Source organism: Callithrix jacchus, chromosome 5 (genome assembly GCF_049354715.1).
Source record: "Callithrix jacchus isolate 240 chromosome 5, calJac240_pri, whole genome shotgun sequence".
NCBI classification, from domain to species: domain Eukaryota; kingdom Metazoa; phylum Chordata; class Mammalia; order Primates; family Cebidae; genus Callithrix; species Callithrix jacchus.
In genome coordinates this window covers 114,990,426-115,006,210 of record NC_133506.1, presented here as the reverse complement: position 1 = coordinate 115,006,210, position 15,785 = coordinate 114,990,426, and positions in this window count along the sequence as shown.

The following is a 15,785-nucleotide window of genomic DNA, read 5'->3' as shown; positions in this document are numbered from 1 at the left end:
TATCAGAGAGGAGCTGGGAACCAAGTTATGAGGCATGCTTTCCGATTTAAAATGGCAACAAGAAGAAACCAACCTGAATGCTAGAAAGAAGGAAGAGACCTTGGTAGGTTAACTAGGGGATCTCTAAGAAATCTTGGCATGCCAACAAATTTATGACCCAGGGAAAACCTAGTTAAAGAGATCACCGGCCAGACCACTCACTTTACAAATGGGAAAACTGAGGTCAGAGGGGAGAAGGGACTTGGCCAAGGCCACCCGGCCAGTTAATAGCGGAGATGGAATGTGAACTTTAGTTTTAACGTTGGTGCTTTTTCCTTTACATCACGAAGCTGTCTAGGTTTTTATAGCATCCCTCCTTTTTTATATTTTGGTAAATGTTTTCGACAATTATCTCTTCACCTCTTTATTTCTGAAGAGAAAGAACATAATTCTTACTGATACCTAGATGGCCTTCTCTCTGCCGTCAGTCTTGATCATGGCAGCTCTGTGCGGAGAATAAATAAAGAACTTCAGGAAACACAGTTTGAAGGCAAGAAGTCATCTTCACTGTAGCACTTCACAGAGCCTTTGCCTGGTTAGAGCACCTGTGACTCTTCATGGAGATGTTATAGTCAGCGTCCTGCTCGGATCAGCTGCAGAACATGGTTCCACACACTGAGTGGCTTGAGAAACAGGAATTTGTTTTCTCACAGTTCTGGAGGCTGGAATTCTGAGATCCAGATGTTGGCAGGTTTGGTCTCCTGAGGTCATCGCTCCTTCGCTTGCAGACGGCCCCCTTCCCGCTGTGTCCTCACGTGACCTTTCTTCTGCACGTACATCTTCCTGGTATCTCCCGGTCAGATTCCTAAAGGACTCATTTTAACTTAATCTCCTTTTAAAGACCCGATTTACAAGTACAGTCACCCTCAGAGACACTGGGAGTTAGGACATCAACGAATGACTTCAGGAGAGGCATAATTGAGCCTGTAGCAGGGTCTCCCTGTCTCAGTGGATGGTGGAATCCTTTGCCGTGTTGAGGAATTTGTGTTTTAGGAGACAGTCTTTGTGGAAAGGTGCTCTAGGGAAGCCAAACAAATAGGCCACAGTTGTGAAGGACCATGGACGTGAAGTGATGTCCATACACTGGTGTGAGTGATGTCATGACGGAGATCAGGAGCGTGTGATGGAACTGAGTCTCCCCAGTTTCTCTCTCATCACTACCTCTCTCTGCTGGGCTTCATTAAGTTTCATTCCCTTTTCCTTCAGGGGAGCTCGCTCCATGACCCTCCAAGAGAGTATTTCTTGTCAGCTTTAGTGTAAAAAGACTATAATGGCCTCAGCTTGGGTCACATTTATTGAGGGCTATTTGGTTCTTTTATGGGCCCCGGGTTGGGTATAATCCAGGAATGGGAATGAAAGAGCTTGGGGTGAATGAAAATCACATCCACCGCAGAGAAGATAGAAAATGCCTTTTCATTGCGGTGAGGCTGAAGGAGGGACACAGTGGTCCAATCCCAGGGGAAGCAGAGCTGGTGGAGAAGAGAAGTGTCTCCCAGCATCTATGCTGTATCAGCCAGGATTTATCCTGTGTTTTGAATGTAATGGTCAGTTAGGTGTGGCCTCGAGAAGAGACAAAGGAGAGCCTCAGAAAGACAAAGTTGATTGTACACTCAGGTCCTAAACTAGCCTGTGGGCTAGTTTAAATAACTTTAGTGACCCCGAGCTGAAGGGTGGAGTTGCTAAGGATGAACGTTGTGTGTGTGTACCAGTTGCCTGATACCAACCCTGGGATGTTGAAGGCAGAGAATATTGCCTCCTGGGGATCACCGGCCAGATAGAAGAGGTGCGGCTCTATATCTATTGGTTTGTGTATTTTTATTTTAGCATGTCTTGGCTGAGCTCTTTGCACTCTGTAAGAGTTGGCTAACTCAGGGCAGTCTGTCCCCACCTAGAAATGTTACTAAGGTATCAAAACATGGCCGTGGACGGTGGCTCATGCCTGCAATCCCCGCACTTTGGATGGCCGAGGCAGACAGCTCACTTGAGGTCAGGAGTCAAGACCAGTCTGGCCAACATGGTAAAAACGTGTCTCTACTAAAAATGTAAAAATTAGCTGGATGTGGCGGCAGGCACCTATAATCCCAGCTACCTGGAACTAGAGAATCTCTCGAACCCGGGAGGTGGAGGTGGCAGTCAGCTGAGATCGCGTCACTCCACTCCAACCTGGGTGACAGAGCAAGACTCCAACACACACACACATACCCCAAAACATTCTAACATATAGAAAAAAAAAAGACAATACAAGTTTCAATCAGAGAAATGGAACCCTAGGAGATATACACATAGTTACAAGCTTAGACCTGTCTCAATTGTGGAAGTTGTTTAAACAGTCTCTATTAGGCTTTTGTCTTATGCTGAAGCATGAAGTTGTCCCAGCAGGCAGTCAGGAAGGGACAATGGATTTCAAGTGGGGAAGAATAAAGACAGAACATGAGTGAGAACCCACCAGGACAGACTAGAACTTGCGCCGTTCTCATTGCCTGCAGCCTAGATGATGTGTTCATACCGTGGTGGAGGCAGGAGCCCTTCATCACAGAGCTAAATGCACGCCTGGCCTAGCAGTCGGAGAGGGCTAAGGAGGCTCCAAGGGAAGGAGAGACAGTTGCAGACCTGACGCTGCCCCGGTGCCAAGGAGGTGAGTCATCAGAGAAGGGACAACCTGTGAGCTACAAAAACAGCGATGATTCTGCTCTAACCTGTGGTCAAACCTAATGGGAAGCCACGGGGAAAATAAATTTTGGGAAAACAGGTTCAGCCTAGATACACTGATAGATCACAGCGCCACTTCATTTGTTTAGCTGGAGCACTGGATAGGAGGTACCAACAATGAACTGTGTGTGTGTGTGTGTGTGTGTGTGTTTGTGTGTGTGTGTGTGTATGTGTGTGTCTGGGGCAGGGCAGTGGCTGTGGAGCGAATGGGTAGACAGTTCAGGCAGAATTGCTGGGAACCACCATCACAAGGTGGAGGGAGCTTGTACTGAGGCTGACATGTGGAGACTCTTGTTCCCTCTGTTTACCCTCCTTGCTGGCCACTGTGAGCTGCCCTTGCCATTGGTTCTATGGAGTGAAGAGACAGTGGAAAGCAGCATTCTTTACTTACTTATTTTTTTTTAACTTAAGTTCAAATTCTCCCAAGGGACTGAGGGCTGGAGCTCTGGAACATTGGGCTGAGGCTGGAGACACTCAAAGACTTAAAGGGACACCATGTGTGGGAAGGAGGATGACACATGGACACTTACCAGTATACAGCCATTTTTCATGGTAAGGCCAGTGAAGAGTCAGCATTTTCAAACAGATTGAAATCAACTGCAATGATTGTTTTGTGGTTGGTGTATTTGGCTGTAGACAGTTTGGGCACACAGTCTTGAGTTTAAGGGTAAGAGTGAGCCAGTAAGAGGGAAAATAAAGAAGACTACACATTTCTGGGGATCAGGTCAAAAACATTTTAGGTGCCAAAGGGTGGCTTGTGATGACGTATTTGTGGCTGAGCTGGGGAGTGCATCAGTACTTTCTTTTTTAGGAATTCTGAAGAATTCCTGCCTTCAGAATTATCCTGAACTTGTTACACTCAATAGTTCCTGATTTAGAGAACACCGATGCCTGTCTTTCTTTGTGTCTGCGGGTAGAGGGCCTCCACCATTCATTCATTCAGCAGTTTTCTCAGAGACGATTATGTCCCAGGCTCTATTCTGTGTGAGATCCTGGGATACAGTCCTGAACCTTGGGGACTCATGGTCACAGGTTTTGGGTGTGGGGAAGAGGTAGAATCAGCTGGGAAGACAACATACTAAGTTATGGCATGATAAAAGGTACATAGGGTCTGCTGCGACACAGCCTAGTGGTTTTTGTCAATGGGGTGTAGATTAAGTATTAGCTTCCCTCCTGCTTCCATGGTCCTTTTCAGACCATTACTCATCCATCCTCATGAAAAACCCTTTCTCCTCTCAGGTTATCCTCATTTGGTCAATAAAACCAATAGGCTTGAGAGAGAAGGTGCCACTTTGTCTGGGATCAAAGGATGGGAAGTTCTTCCAGCTGAAAACTATGAGGGGAGAGGCTAAAGAAGGGCATTAGAGGCTAAGCAAAGAGTATATCCAATACATCTTTACTATTATTATTATTTTTGAGATGCAGTCTTGCTCTTTTGCCCAGGCTGGAGTGCAATGGCATAGGCTGAGCTCACCATAACCTCCACCTCCTGGGTTCAAGCGATTCTCTTGCTTCAGCCTTCTGAGTAGCTAGGACTACAGGCACATGCCACCATGCCTGGCTAATTTTTGTATTTTTAGTAGAGATGGGGATTCACTATGTTGGCCAGGCTGATCTTGACCTCCTGGCCTCGTGATCCACTCTCTTGTTTTAGGCCTCTAGGCACTGCTTTCAGCTTCCCTCAGTTTCCAGTGAGGTTACCCTTGTGGCTCCAGAACAATGCTCTGTTGCCCATCCCTTGAGAGAATCTAGTATTCTCAGTGTGTTGACTCTACCTTCTCCAGTTAATTCTCCTAGTAACCATGTTTCTAGGAAATCTTGTCCTTGAAGACAACAGAGAAAGAAATCAATGAACTGCAAGGAGCCCATTTAGCATTGAGACCATTTAAAATAGGAAAGGTACCAAGATAAATGTCTGTGTGCAAATTGAGGTTCTTTTCTACAATTATGTTTGCATAAGTGGCTCATAGCCAGAGATTTCCCCTCACAGAAGGTTGAGTTTTATTTTTTTCTTTATCAAGCCCTGAAGTAGTGTAATTGACATGAAGTTTGTAGGCTCACTACATAATTCAGTCTGTTTGCCAAACTGGACCTTAAATTCAAAACAAAACAAAACAAAACAAAACGTAGTTTCATACTTTTCCAGCTTTATGGAATTCAGAATGATATGCAAGGGAAGAAGCCTTTGATTAGATTTAAACAGACATCTTGAATAGAACCTGAAACGGGGAAAGAAAGCTGCACTGCCTTTTGATTCTGCAAAAATAAAACCAATTTGCCTTAAAAAAAACCTTGTCTCAGTTTCTTTCTTTCTTGGTATTTGCAAGTTAAATAGGATTAAATCCCAATCAGCCATTCATTATACACTTGCTAAATATGTAGACTCAGACTTGGTTAAGAGTTCAAGTCGAATGTCAGGTGCTTTGATTTACAGGAAACTTCTGGAGCTGCTTGTAGTATCATCTTTTCCAACTTAAAAAATAAATCTTGGCCAGGTGCAGTGGCCCACACCTATATCCCTGCACTTTGGGAAGCTGAGGTGGGTGGATGGCTTGAGCTCAGGAATTCAAAAGCAGCCTGGGAAACATGGTACAACCTCATCTCTACAAAAAAAAAAACAAAACAAAAATTAGCTAAGTATTGTGGTGCATGCCTGTAGGGCTGAGGTGGGAGGATCCCCTGAGCCAGGGAGGCGGACGTTGCAGTTTGCGAAGATCATGTCACTGCACTCCAGCCTGGGTGACAGAGCCAGACACTGTCTCAAAGAAAAAAAAAAAGTATGTCTTCGTTTGTTTCATAATTTAGAACTCAACCCTTCACGTCTGTAGACAAAATATAACTTTTTAAAATCTGGAGCATGGCCAAAGATACTGGAATGCATAACTTTAAGGCCACATAAAAGAAATCCATACATTCAAAATATCTAAAAATCAAGGGCTACTTATAAAGTTCTAATGTTTTATTTCTTGATATTCATTTTAACTTCCATTTCAATTTTGAGGCCCCATAGAATGAGTATTTGGTTTCCTTTTGCCACCATGGAGAAGACGTTTTGAAAATGAAGAATCTGTTTTTGTGGAGGCCAAACATCAGTGATAAACGAAGTTCTTTCCTGACACGGTCACCTGGGGATGGAGATGTCAGAGCAGATCACTGTTCCAGAGAGGAAATAAGATTTCATCAGCTGCCTGGTTGCCTCCAGAGCATGGTCAGATGGTCTTTATTGGATGGAAATAGAAATGCCTCTTTTTTTTTTTTGGCACAAGAATTTCGGCTAAAATAAGACCAGCAGGACTTCTATGCTGAGGCCTTGGTAAAGGGAAGCACAGGGTAAATATATGTACATAACTGGCTCACCATGCCAGGAACTCTGTATTCATAACCTGTGACTGCCCTAAAGGGACAGATTCAAATTCAAAGCATGCAGATCCTTGGCTGTTTGATTTCAGACACAAAATTGGAAACAGCTGATAAACATACACAGCACGAATCTCATTCCCATTCCCTCTGTGTTGTGTTACACTGGGCTCGGCAGCGCGGCAGAACCCTGCCAACTGAGGCCTAGAAGGATTCCCATCTCCTCCCATGGGCAGGAGTACCACTGTTTCAATGAAGAGTCTTCTAAACTACCTCCATTTCTCCAGTGTGTGAAATAGACGAGGTCTAGAGGGGTCCGGATGGGTGCAAGCTGCCTTTCCGTGGACTGGGGGAATGAGAGGAGGCTTACCTACACAGGGATGTCCTCACATCCTTTTCGGGTGAGCAGCCAATGAGGCCCACAAGATCTTACTTACAAACTACACCAGTGATACCTCCAGGGCGTGGTGACTCCATGTCCCATGATTCTGAGGTATAAACAAGGTATGTTCTGATCAATGGATCATATATTCTTTTCTTTTTTATTTTTGAGATGGAGTTTTGCTCTGTTGCCCAGGATGGAGTGTAGTGGCACAATCTTGGCTCACTGCAATCTCTGCCTCCCTGGTTCTAGCGATTCTCCTGCCTCACCCTCCTGAGTAGCTGGGATTACAGGGGCTTGCCAGCACATCCGGCTAATTTTTTTTATTTTTAGTAGACACAGTGTTTCACCATGTTGGTCAGGCTGGTCTTCAACTCTTGGCCTCAGGTGATCCACCTGCCTCGGCCTCCCAAAGTGCTGGGATTACAGGAGTGAGCCACTACGCCAGGCCCTGGATCAGATTCTGTCTCTTTCTCTGTCTGCCTTCTAATTCTTGGCTTTTTGGAATCAAAACTCAACTCTGTATTTCCTTAAATGGGCAGTTTTTGCATTAATCATTGAAAGCTCAGAAGCAGGGCTTAGGTTACTTGTCTTGCTGAACAATTGTCTGAGGTCTAACAATATAGAAAGACATTTTTAAAGTTCTCCAATTAGGCACTGTCATGTATGTTCTGGACTTTGTGAAACCTTGGAGGAAATGGACATCTTTGCTTCTGGGGCAGAGCAGCTGGCAACATTACAATCTGGGCCCATTTGGTGCCCTGCCAGCTCCAGGGCAACGAAGTGGGAATCTGTGATTAGCAATTCATGGAGTTCTCATTCTTAATCATTAGGCAGTTTGTTATTAATGATTCTTGGGTATTCCAAGCACTAATAAAACTAATGGTCACTTTTGAATATGAGCACAGTTCTGGGTCCCTTTTAGATATGGGTGGTTGTCGGCTGTGTGGAGTGACTCACGCCTGTAATCCCAGCACTTTGGGAGGCCGAGACGGGAGGATCACCTGAGGTCAGCAGTTTAAGACCAGCCTAACCAACATGGAGATACCCCGTCTCTACTAAAAATACCAAAAAAACCCCCAAAACAACAACAACAAAAAAACACAGCTGGTCACAATGGTGTGCTCCTATAGTTTCAGCTACTCAGGAAGCTGAGGCAGGAGAATTGCTTGAACCTGGGAAGCAGAGGTTGCAGTGAGCTGAGATCATGCTACTGCACTCCAGCCTGGGTGACAGAGTGAGACTCTGTTTAAAAAAAAAAAAAAAAGCGTGATTGTCAAATACCTGTGTTTTAGAGTGAGTGTCATGCCCAGATTGCCATTTTGGAGATCGCTCTCTCCCAGGTGTGGAGAGAGAGCTAAGAACCTATGCCATCTCAGCCCCTTAACCATACAGCTGATTGAGCTGGGGTGGACACCTAACTCAGGGAGATCACCAATACATTGAGCCAATCAATCTCTATTGAACAACAGAATGAAAGGATATAGAGACTGACTGGATGGGATGGTGTTAGACAAGGACATTCATGCAATGTTGGGGCCAGAGTTGGAGCCAGGGCCAGGCAGACCCACGGGCAAGACCCAAAGACAGCCTAGTTTCCTGTCTTTGGATGCTTGATTGCTTATTGTAGCCCTACAATGACTCCATCCAGCCCAAGAGGGTTTCTTTTCCTTGCAAGGAAACAACCCCTGACCAGAAGAATACCCCTGATGAGGAGAGGTGCCTCATCACAGAATCAGGAACAGTCAGAGTCTCAGTAGGAAGATTTGCAGCTTCCAAGTGGAGCTGGATGAGTCATCTGTGGAGACAGGGTATGGTATTTATGGCATGAAAGGCAAGGTGTGCCTACGCAATGATCCCTCCAGGCACAAGTGTCCTGTGGTGGGGAAGAGGAAAGGAGGGAAGGTTACCAAGGGTCTGTTGGTCTCAGGCATTGTGTTAGGTGCTTTACTCTTATTTTGTTCTTTGGTAGTGTTGGTAGGTTGAATAATGACCCCTAGAATTATGTCTACATCCTAATCCCCAGAATCTGTGAATGTTATGTTACATAGCAGAAGGGACTTTGCAGATGGAAGTTAATGATCTTAAGATTGGGCTTATCCTGGGCTACCCACATGAGCCTGGTGTAATCATAAGGGCCCTTTCTTATAAGAGGGAGCTGGAAGGGTCAGAGTCAGAGAAGGCAATGTGATACAGCAGTAATTGGAGCAATGTGCTTTAAAGATGGAGGAAAGGGCCACGAACCGAGAAGTACAGGTGGCCGTTAGAAGCTGAAAAAGCAGGGAAATGGATTCTCCTCTCAGACCCCCTGGAAGGAACTGGCCCTGCTGACATCTTGACTTTAGCCCAGTGAATCTGAATTCAGACTTCTGAGCTCTAGAACTGTAAGAGAATAAATCTGTGTTGTGTTAAGGCACTAAATTTGCGGCGTATATTTTAGCAGCAATGGGAAACTAATATAGTTGTATTTTTTTTTAACAGTTGTATTCTTATAATCCTCATTTTTACAAACGAGGAAGCTCAGTGAGGTTGAGCAACTTGCTCAAAGACACACAGCTAGCAAGCAGTGGAACAAAGGCTGTCAGACTCAGATCCTCTGCTTTTCCTACCACCTGATTTTGCTGCCTGAGCAATCTGCTTTCCTGAGCACGTCTGCACACATCAAAGGCTCTGTCTGTGTTCACTGGGTGAATGCATGGCGTTCTGGAGTCAGAAGGATATGGCATGACCTGTCAACAGCCTTCCTTTCAACAACTGTACAGAAATGCATGTAACCTTCTATGGCCCTAGCATCTGGACCCTCCCACCTAGATCTGGCATCTGGGTCTCTTAGGTGCCTGCTTCTTTCAGGATGCAGGAGTGGGTCTGATTTATTATGGTGCATTCCCCAATTTCATGCCAAATGATTCAATTACAGTCACCCTCAGCGCTCAGGAGAGGCTTCCTGCTGGCTCACAGAGACGAGACCAGAGGTGGCCCGGAGCATGTAGAAAAATTTCACCTTATTATTTATTGGAGAGGGAAGTGGCATTTCTCCCACTTTGGAGTAGGTTAGTTAATCACAATGTATGGGAGAAGAGGGAGGAAGAATCTTCCCATTTCTAAAGCAAAGTCAGGTTTTAATGAGGAAATATGGTAATGTTTTTACTTTATTTTCACTGGCTGCCTGTGCCTGTCAGCTCAGTTACTCCTGCTCTATTGAAAGGAACAACGGTTTGTTTATTGACTTCCCACTATCATGCAGACAATGGCTCCCATTTATTAAGTATGTACTGTGTGCCAGGCACTGTGCTTGGCAATTTACAAGTTATCCTTAAACTGAGCCTGGAAAGTGAATATCAGTATGCTTATCTTCCAAATCAGAAAACAGAGGCTCACGTAAATGAAGGAATTTGCCCAGTAACAACCAACTGGTCAGCTATGATTTAAACCTAGGCTTTTCTGAATCTGGAGCTTTTATCCTCTCCAGAAGTGATGGCAGAATTCTTTTTTTTCAGACGGAGTCTTGCTCTGTGGCCCAGGCTGAAGTGCAGTGGGATGATCTCGACTCACTGCAACCCCTGCCTACCGGTTCAAGTGATTCTCCTGCCTCAGCCTCCTGAGTAGCTGGGAATACAGGCATATGTTACCGTGCCCAGCTAATTTTTCTCTTTTTAGTAGAGACAGGGTTTCACCATGTTGGCCAGGCTGGTCTTGAACTCCTGACCTTAAGTGATCCACCCACCTTGGTCTCCCAAAGTGCTGGGATTACAGGTGTGAGCCACTGTGCCCAGCTGATAGCAGGATTCTTATTTGGGTATTTTATTGGCCTCTCTGTACATCCTGCAGCTCTTAGTTAAGATGTGAATTCCTTCATGTGGCCTTCTCTTATCCCACAAGTCGAGGCTTTCCTTAGTACTGGGTACTCACCCCACTCAGTGCCTTGTGGCCGTACTGTAATTGTCTGCTCTTTCTCTGTGTCCCTGCTATGCTGTAGCTCCTTGAGGGCAAACACAGCATGCTGTGTCCTGCACAGAGCAGGCATCCAATACTCGCTTGGGGAATATAGAAAGGAATGAACGGCATCCATACTCACACAAATACTGTCACTGAAAATTACCACGACCTGTAGATACCATTTGGGGAAGGCACCATAATTTGCAAAGTGCATTCAAACATCACTTTTAAAAATATGGAATTCATGAAGAGTGATCCGAATGACTGATTATTGTGAGATTATTGGAACAATTTATTGGTGTTTAGCTAAACCTTAAAGGACTTATTGTACCACATGCAGGAGAATTCCCTAAAATGATCAAATTAGTTTGCTTAATGCTGACATTCTCTGCAGACTGGCACAGAAGGGCTGAGAAAACATTGCTTTGTTTCCAGATTGTATTTGAAATTTTATTTTCAAAGCATCCCTTCGGATGGGTCCATGTTATTGCTCACTCCTTTTTTTTTCTTTTTTTTTTGAGATGGCGTTTCACTCGTTGCCCAGGCTGGAGTGCAAATGGTGTGATCTTGGCTCACTGTAACCTCCACCTCCCAGGTTCAAGTGATTCTTCTGCCTCAACCTCCCAAGTGGCTGGAATTACAGGCGCCTGCCACAATGCTCAGCTAATTTTTTATATTTTTAGTAGAGACAGGGTTTCACCGTGTTGGAAAGGCTAGTCTTGAACTCCTGACCTCAGGTGATCTACCCGCCTCCACCTCCCAAAGTGCTGGGATTATGGGCGTAAGCCACCACGCCTGGCCAGCTCACTCCTTTTCTTGCTCAAAATTTGTTCCTTTGGGCCCATTTGAATGCAAGCAGGACTGTGTCTTGTTCACTCCCCTATTTCCCTGGCACCTAGGACAGTTCCTACCTCATGGGAGCTTCTCAATTAATATTTATTGATTCATTCGTGGGCTCTTCCTAGTTGATATAGTGAAAGGATCAGAGAGGCCAAAAAGGTTACACGCAGGAGCAGTAGATGGAGATGCGGAACCTGTCAGTATCTCACTCTCCAACATGCTGCTTATCTGGTGCATCTACTACTACTGGCCTCTCAAGCCAGGTGGGGCCATCCGCACACCATGCACCATACTTCTTTGCACCCCCCCCAAGTAAGTCCTGAATGCTAGAGGATGTTCTAGGCACTCATTAAGTCTTCCCTTATGACTCATGCTTGACCCTGACCTCTTCTTCCATTTTTTTGCTTGTCTCCTTGTTCCAAATTTCTTGACATGGCCTCAAGCTCTATTCCTCAGCTCTGATCCTGGTCCATAGCCTTTCCTTGAAACCAGACTGCCTGGATTTGAATCCCAGCTTCATCCACTGCCTAGCTGTGTGGCTTTCCACAGTTCCTTAACCTCTCTGCTCCTCAGTTTCCTCATCTATAAAATGGGGATACAAGCTTTGCTTGTAAGAGGGCCGCTGAAAACTAGATGAGTTAATATGTGTACAGTGCTTGGCCCAGCACCTGAAATGCAGTAAACTCCAAATCCTTATTTGCTGTTATTCTTATTATGTGGTCCTTCTTGGGCTTTTGGTGTGCCACCAGAGACATAGAGTCTCAGTGTAAGATAAAACCCTTGGTAACATCCATGACATCTGGCGGGGTGTGGTTATGTGGACTATTGCCAGAATGAAAGTCTTACCCTCAACTCAACCAAGAAAAACACACAAAATCCAGAGGGTAAAAGCCATTTCCTTCCTGCTTCATTTGACCATGCTTTCAGTCTGCAATGAACTCCCATTACTAGATGCCTGGGAGGCTCTTTTCTCTCTGATCCTCTTCTTTCTTGTCCACTTCCCACCCTGGGACCCTGTTGGTCTTTTCAGGCTCTTGCTTCTCCCGTCAGAGTTCCAGCTCCGCCCTGAAGGGCTTCATCTTAGGCCTAACCCTGGGCCCTGAAGGTCTTGCCAAGTCTTCTGAGTGAAACCTCCATATGACCAAAAACCCTTGCTTTGTCATTATCTACAGTCCCTTACAGGAGAACCTGAGGGTGTCATTATCCTAACAAACTGCTTCTTTTCCAGCCTTGCCAAAGACCTTGACTCAGGAAGAAGTGAGCGTGGGAGGAAGGGAATGAGGGAGCAGGGAAGGAACCCCATTCTGTCTCAGAGAGCCCAGGCAGAGCACCTTTTCCCATGGTGGGCGGGGTGGGTGGTGATGATGTTGTCAGCCTGGAAGGCGTGAGTTGCTTGGGATCCAGCTGCATGGAGTATAATTTCAAACCATGCAGCCAGAGCCTGATTCTGCTACTAAAAACCACCTGCTCTCATCACCATGCAGACCCTGATGGAAAGAGGCACTAATTTACAAGAAGGGTTCCAAGCAGCAGACGTGTCAATACAGGACTTTCCACTCAGGCGGGGAAATAAATCTCCTTTTGGAATTAATGCCATGATTGACTTTAGAGCCCGTGAACTTGTTATGCAATTGATCTCTGAGTAAAGTGAGCACGTGACTAACAGGTATAGCATGTGTCGCTCTCATATTTTTTCACTGCCTCCCATCTCGTTCCTCTTCTTCCCCTCTCCCAGGGAAGTCTGGCCTGAACCAGGGAGATTCAATCTGTTTTCCTTTTTAATGATACCCTGGGGGAAAGGTACGCTAAAAAGCAACTGTGACTTTTCAGCCTACTGTTTCAACTGTTGTTGTAGCCAGAAAGTTATGTCCTAGATCTGACTTGCATCCCTCATGCTGTACTCTGGGCCAATTTCTGTTAGTTCAGATCACTGTGGAGAGGAACAGTAACAGGTCTGGAAAGTAAAGACTATACGGTCTGTGCATCCTCAGATATCTCCACTGCCAAGTCCTTCATCCCCACATGGCTCCTACTTGTGTCTTTCTTTGCTTCCATCACAATACTTCTCACCTCCCTCCTCCTTCTTCTTCTTCCCCTCCTCCTCTTCTTCCTCCTCCTCCTTCTTCTTTTCTTTCTTTTTCTTTTATTTAGAGATGGGGTCTTGCTCTATTGCCCCAGCTGGAGTACAGGGGTGCAGTCGTAGCTCACAGCAGCGTTGAACTCCTGGGCTCAACTGATCCTCCTGCCTCAGCCTCCAGAGTAGCTAGGGTTAGACGTGCACACTCCCACATCCAGCCTCCCTTCTTAATTATACTGGAAAGTGGTGACAGGTTGTGGGAACTTAGGCCCTGGGACCCTGCTGATGGTAAAATGTTGGAAGCTGAAATGACAGGCACGCTGCTAAGTTTTAAAAGGCTGCATGCCCTAGCTTTGAAGCTTGGTCTGATTTATTTATGGGCTGGCCTCCATCATCCAGAGTACAGCATTATATCAGCCAGTGTGCTGAAGGTGCCCCCAGTGGTTTATGGCTGTGATAATGGAGTTGTTATGGGCCCTAGTGAGCTGGAATTTATCAAGGCTCAGGTTCTTCTCTGGGTAGCTGGCTCTGAGATGTCACTTAACCTTTGTTAACAACAGCAGTAATAACAATAGCAATAATAATAATAATAATAAAAATAGCTCATGCCTGCTAAGCCTTTATTAGGTGCTGGGCACATATGTTAACACTTAATGTACATTATTTCATGCTTCTAAAATAGTCTTATAAGGCAGACATTATTTTATTACCAGTTTACAAAGGTGCAGTGTACAGCCGTGTTGAAGTTAAACAGTGTTCCCAAGGCCATGTAGTTGGTAGGATTTGAGCTGGGAATTCAAACCCAGATAGTCTGAATCCAGAGCCCAGATTCTCATTGCTCTCTCAGCAGCCACAAGAAGAAGGGGACTCTTTCACTCTGACACTGACATTGAGGAGCTTCCTATTCCTGGCAGACTCTGATGTGTGTGTTTGTGTGTGCATGAGCAGGTGTGTTTGCATGAGCGATTGCAGTCAGTGCAGCAGCACTGTGGGCTGTCCCAGTTGATGACTCTGGGCTCTGCGGCACCTTGGCCTTTGCCTGCCCAGTCCCACTCCCTTGTTCTCTAGTGTGGATTTCCAGAGTACCTTGGAGGGAGAGGCCAGGGATAGAAAACTCAAGGTCATTCCCCAACCCCACTCCATGGTACTTTCTTCCCTGGTGTTAATCCCAGCCTCCTGTCAGTTTCTTATATGCAGGCTCAATCAGTGCTTCCCTGGGGACCATGCTCTACAGCACAGGGGGCTTTAATGTGCACACCTTACTTAGACCTCAGAGCACGCTCTGAATGACTCATGTAGGAGAGGCGGGGAGCATGACTAACAAAAATAAGCCAAGGGATTAAGAGACTGGAAGATTCCCAGGCCAAGCTATTGTCAAACTGGTGAATATGAATGCAGCTAAAGGAAGAAGGAGTCCAACAGGAGGAGAACTGGTAAAATGCATGAAGGCACATACTTGTAATGGGCTATCAGGCAACCATTGAATTAATGATCAATAAGATGGAAGCATGAGAAGATGTTTGCTGGCTGGGTACAGTGCTTCATGCTGGTAATCCCAGCACTTTGGGAGGCCGAGGCAGAGAGATCACTTGAAGTCAAGAGTTCGAGACCAGCCTGGCTAACACGGTGAAAACCTGTCTTTACCATAAATACAAAAATTAGCCGGGTGTGGTGGTTCATGTCTATAATCCCAGCTACTCAGGAGGCTGAGGCAGGAGAATTGCTTGAACCTGAGGGGCAGAGGTTGCAGTGAGCCGAGATTTCGCCCTGCACTCCAGTGACAGAGTGAGACTCTGTCTCAAAAAAAAAGGAAAGAAAAGAAAAAAGTTTTTTTGCCATATATTATTTAGTGAAGCAAAAAGTGACCAGGAAGCATATATAACACAATGCCAGTCTTATAAAAGCACATATGAGTATGTGTATGTATATATGCATATATGTACATATTTATGTGTATATATAATACCATGTAGAGAAAAAAGGTTGAATGTCTGTATTCCAAAATATTGACTGAGTCTTCAGTCAATGATGTTAGGGTGGTGGATTGTGGATGATTTATACTAATTTTCTTTAGTGTAGTTTTGAATTTCCTGGAATGAATTTGTATTTGGAATCAGATCAACACTTTTTAAAGAAAGAAAGAAAGAGCCATTAAAGGGAAGTATTTAGCCATAAAGTTATGCTCTAGGTCTGACTTGTATCTCTTGTGCTGCACATCAGTCCAGATCACTGTGAAGAGGAACAGCAACATGTCTGAAAAATAGAGACTGTATGCTCTGTCCATCTTCAGGTAACTCTACTGCCCATGACCAGTTTTCCTCCCCGGGAAAATGGGGAGCCAGAGAGAGAACTGGAAGGTACAATGTGGGCACCTGTAATCCCAGCTACTCGGGAGGCTGAGGTAGGAGAATTGCTTAAACCCAGGAGGCAGAAGTTGCAGTGAGC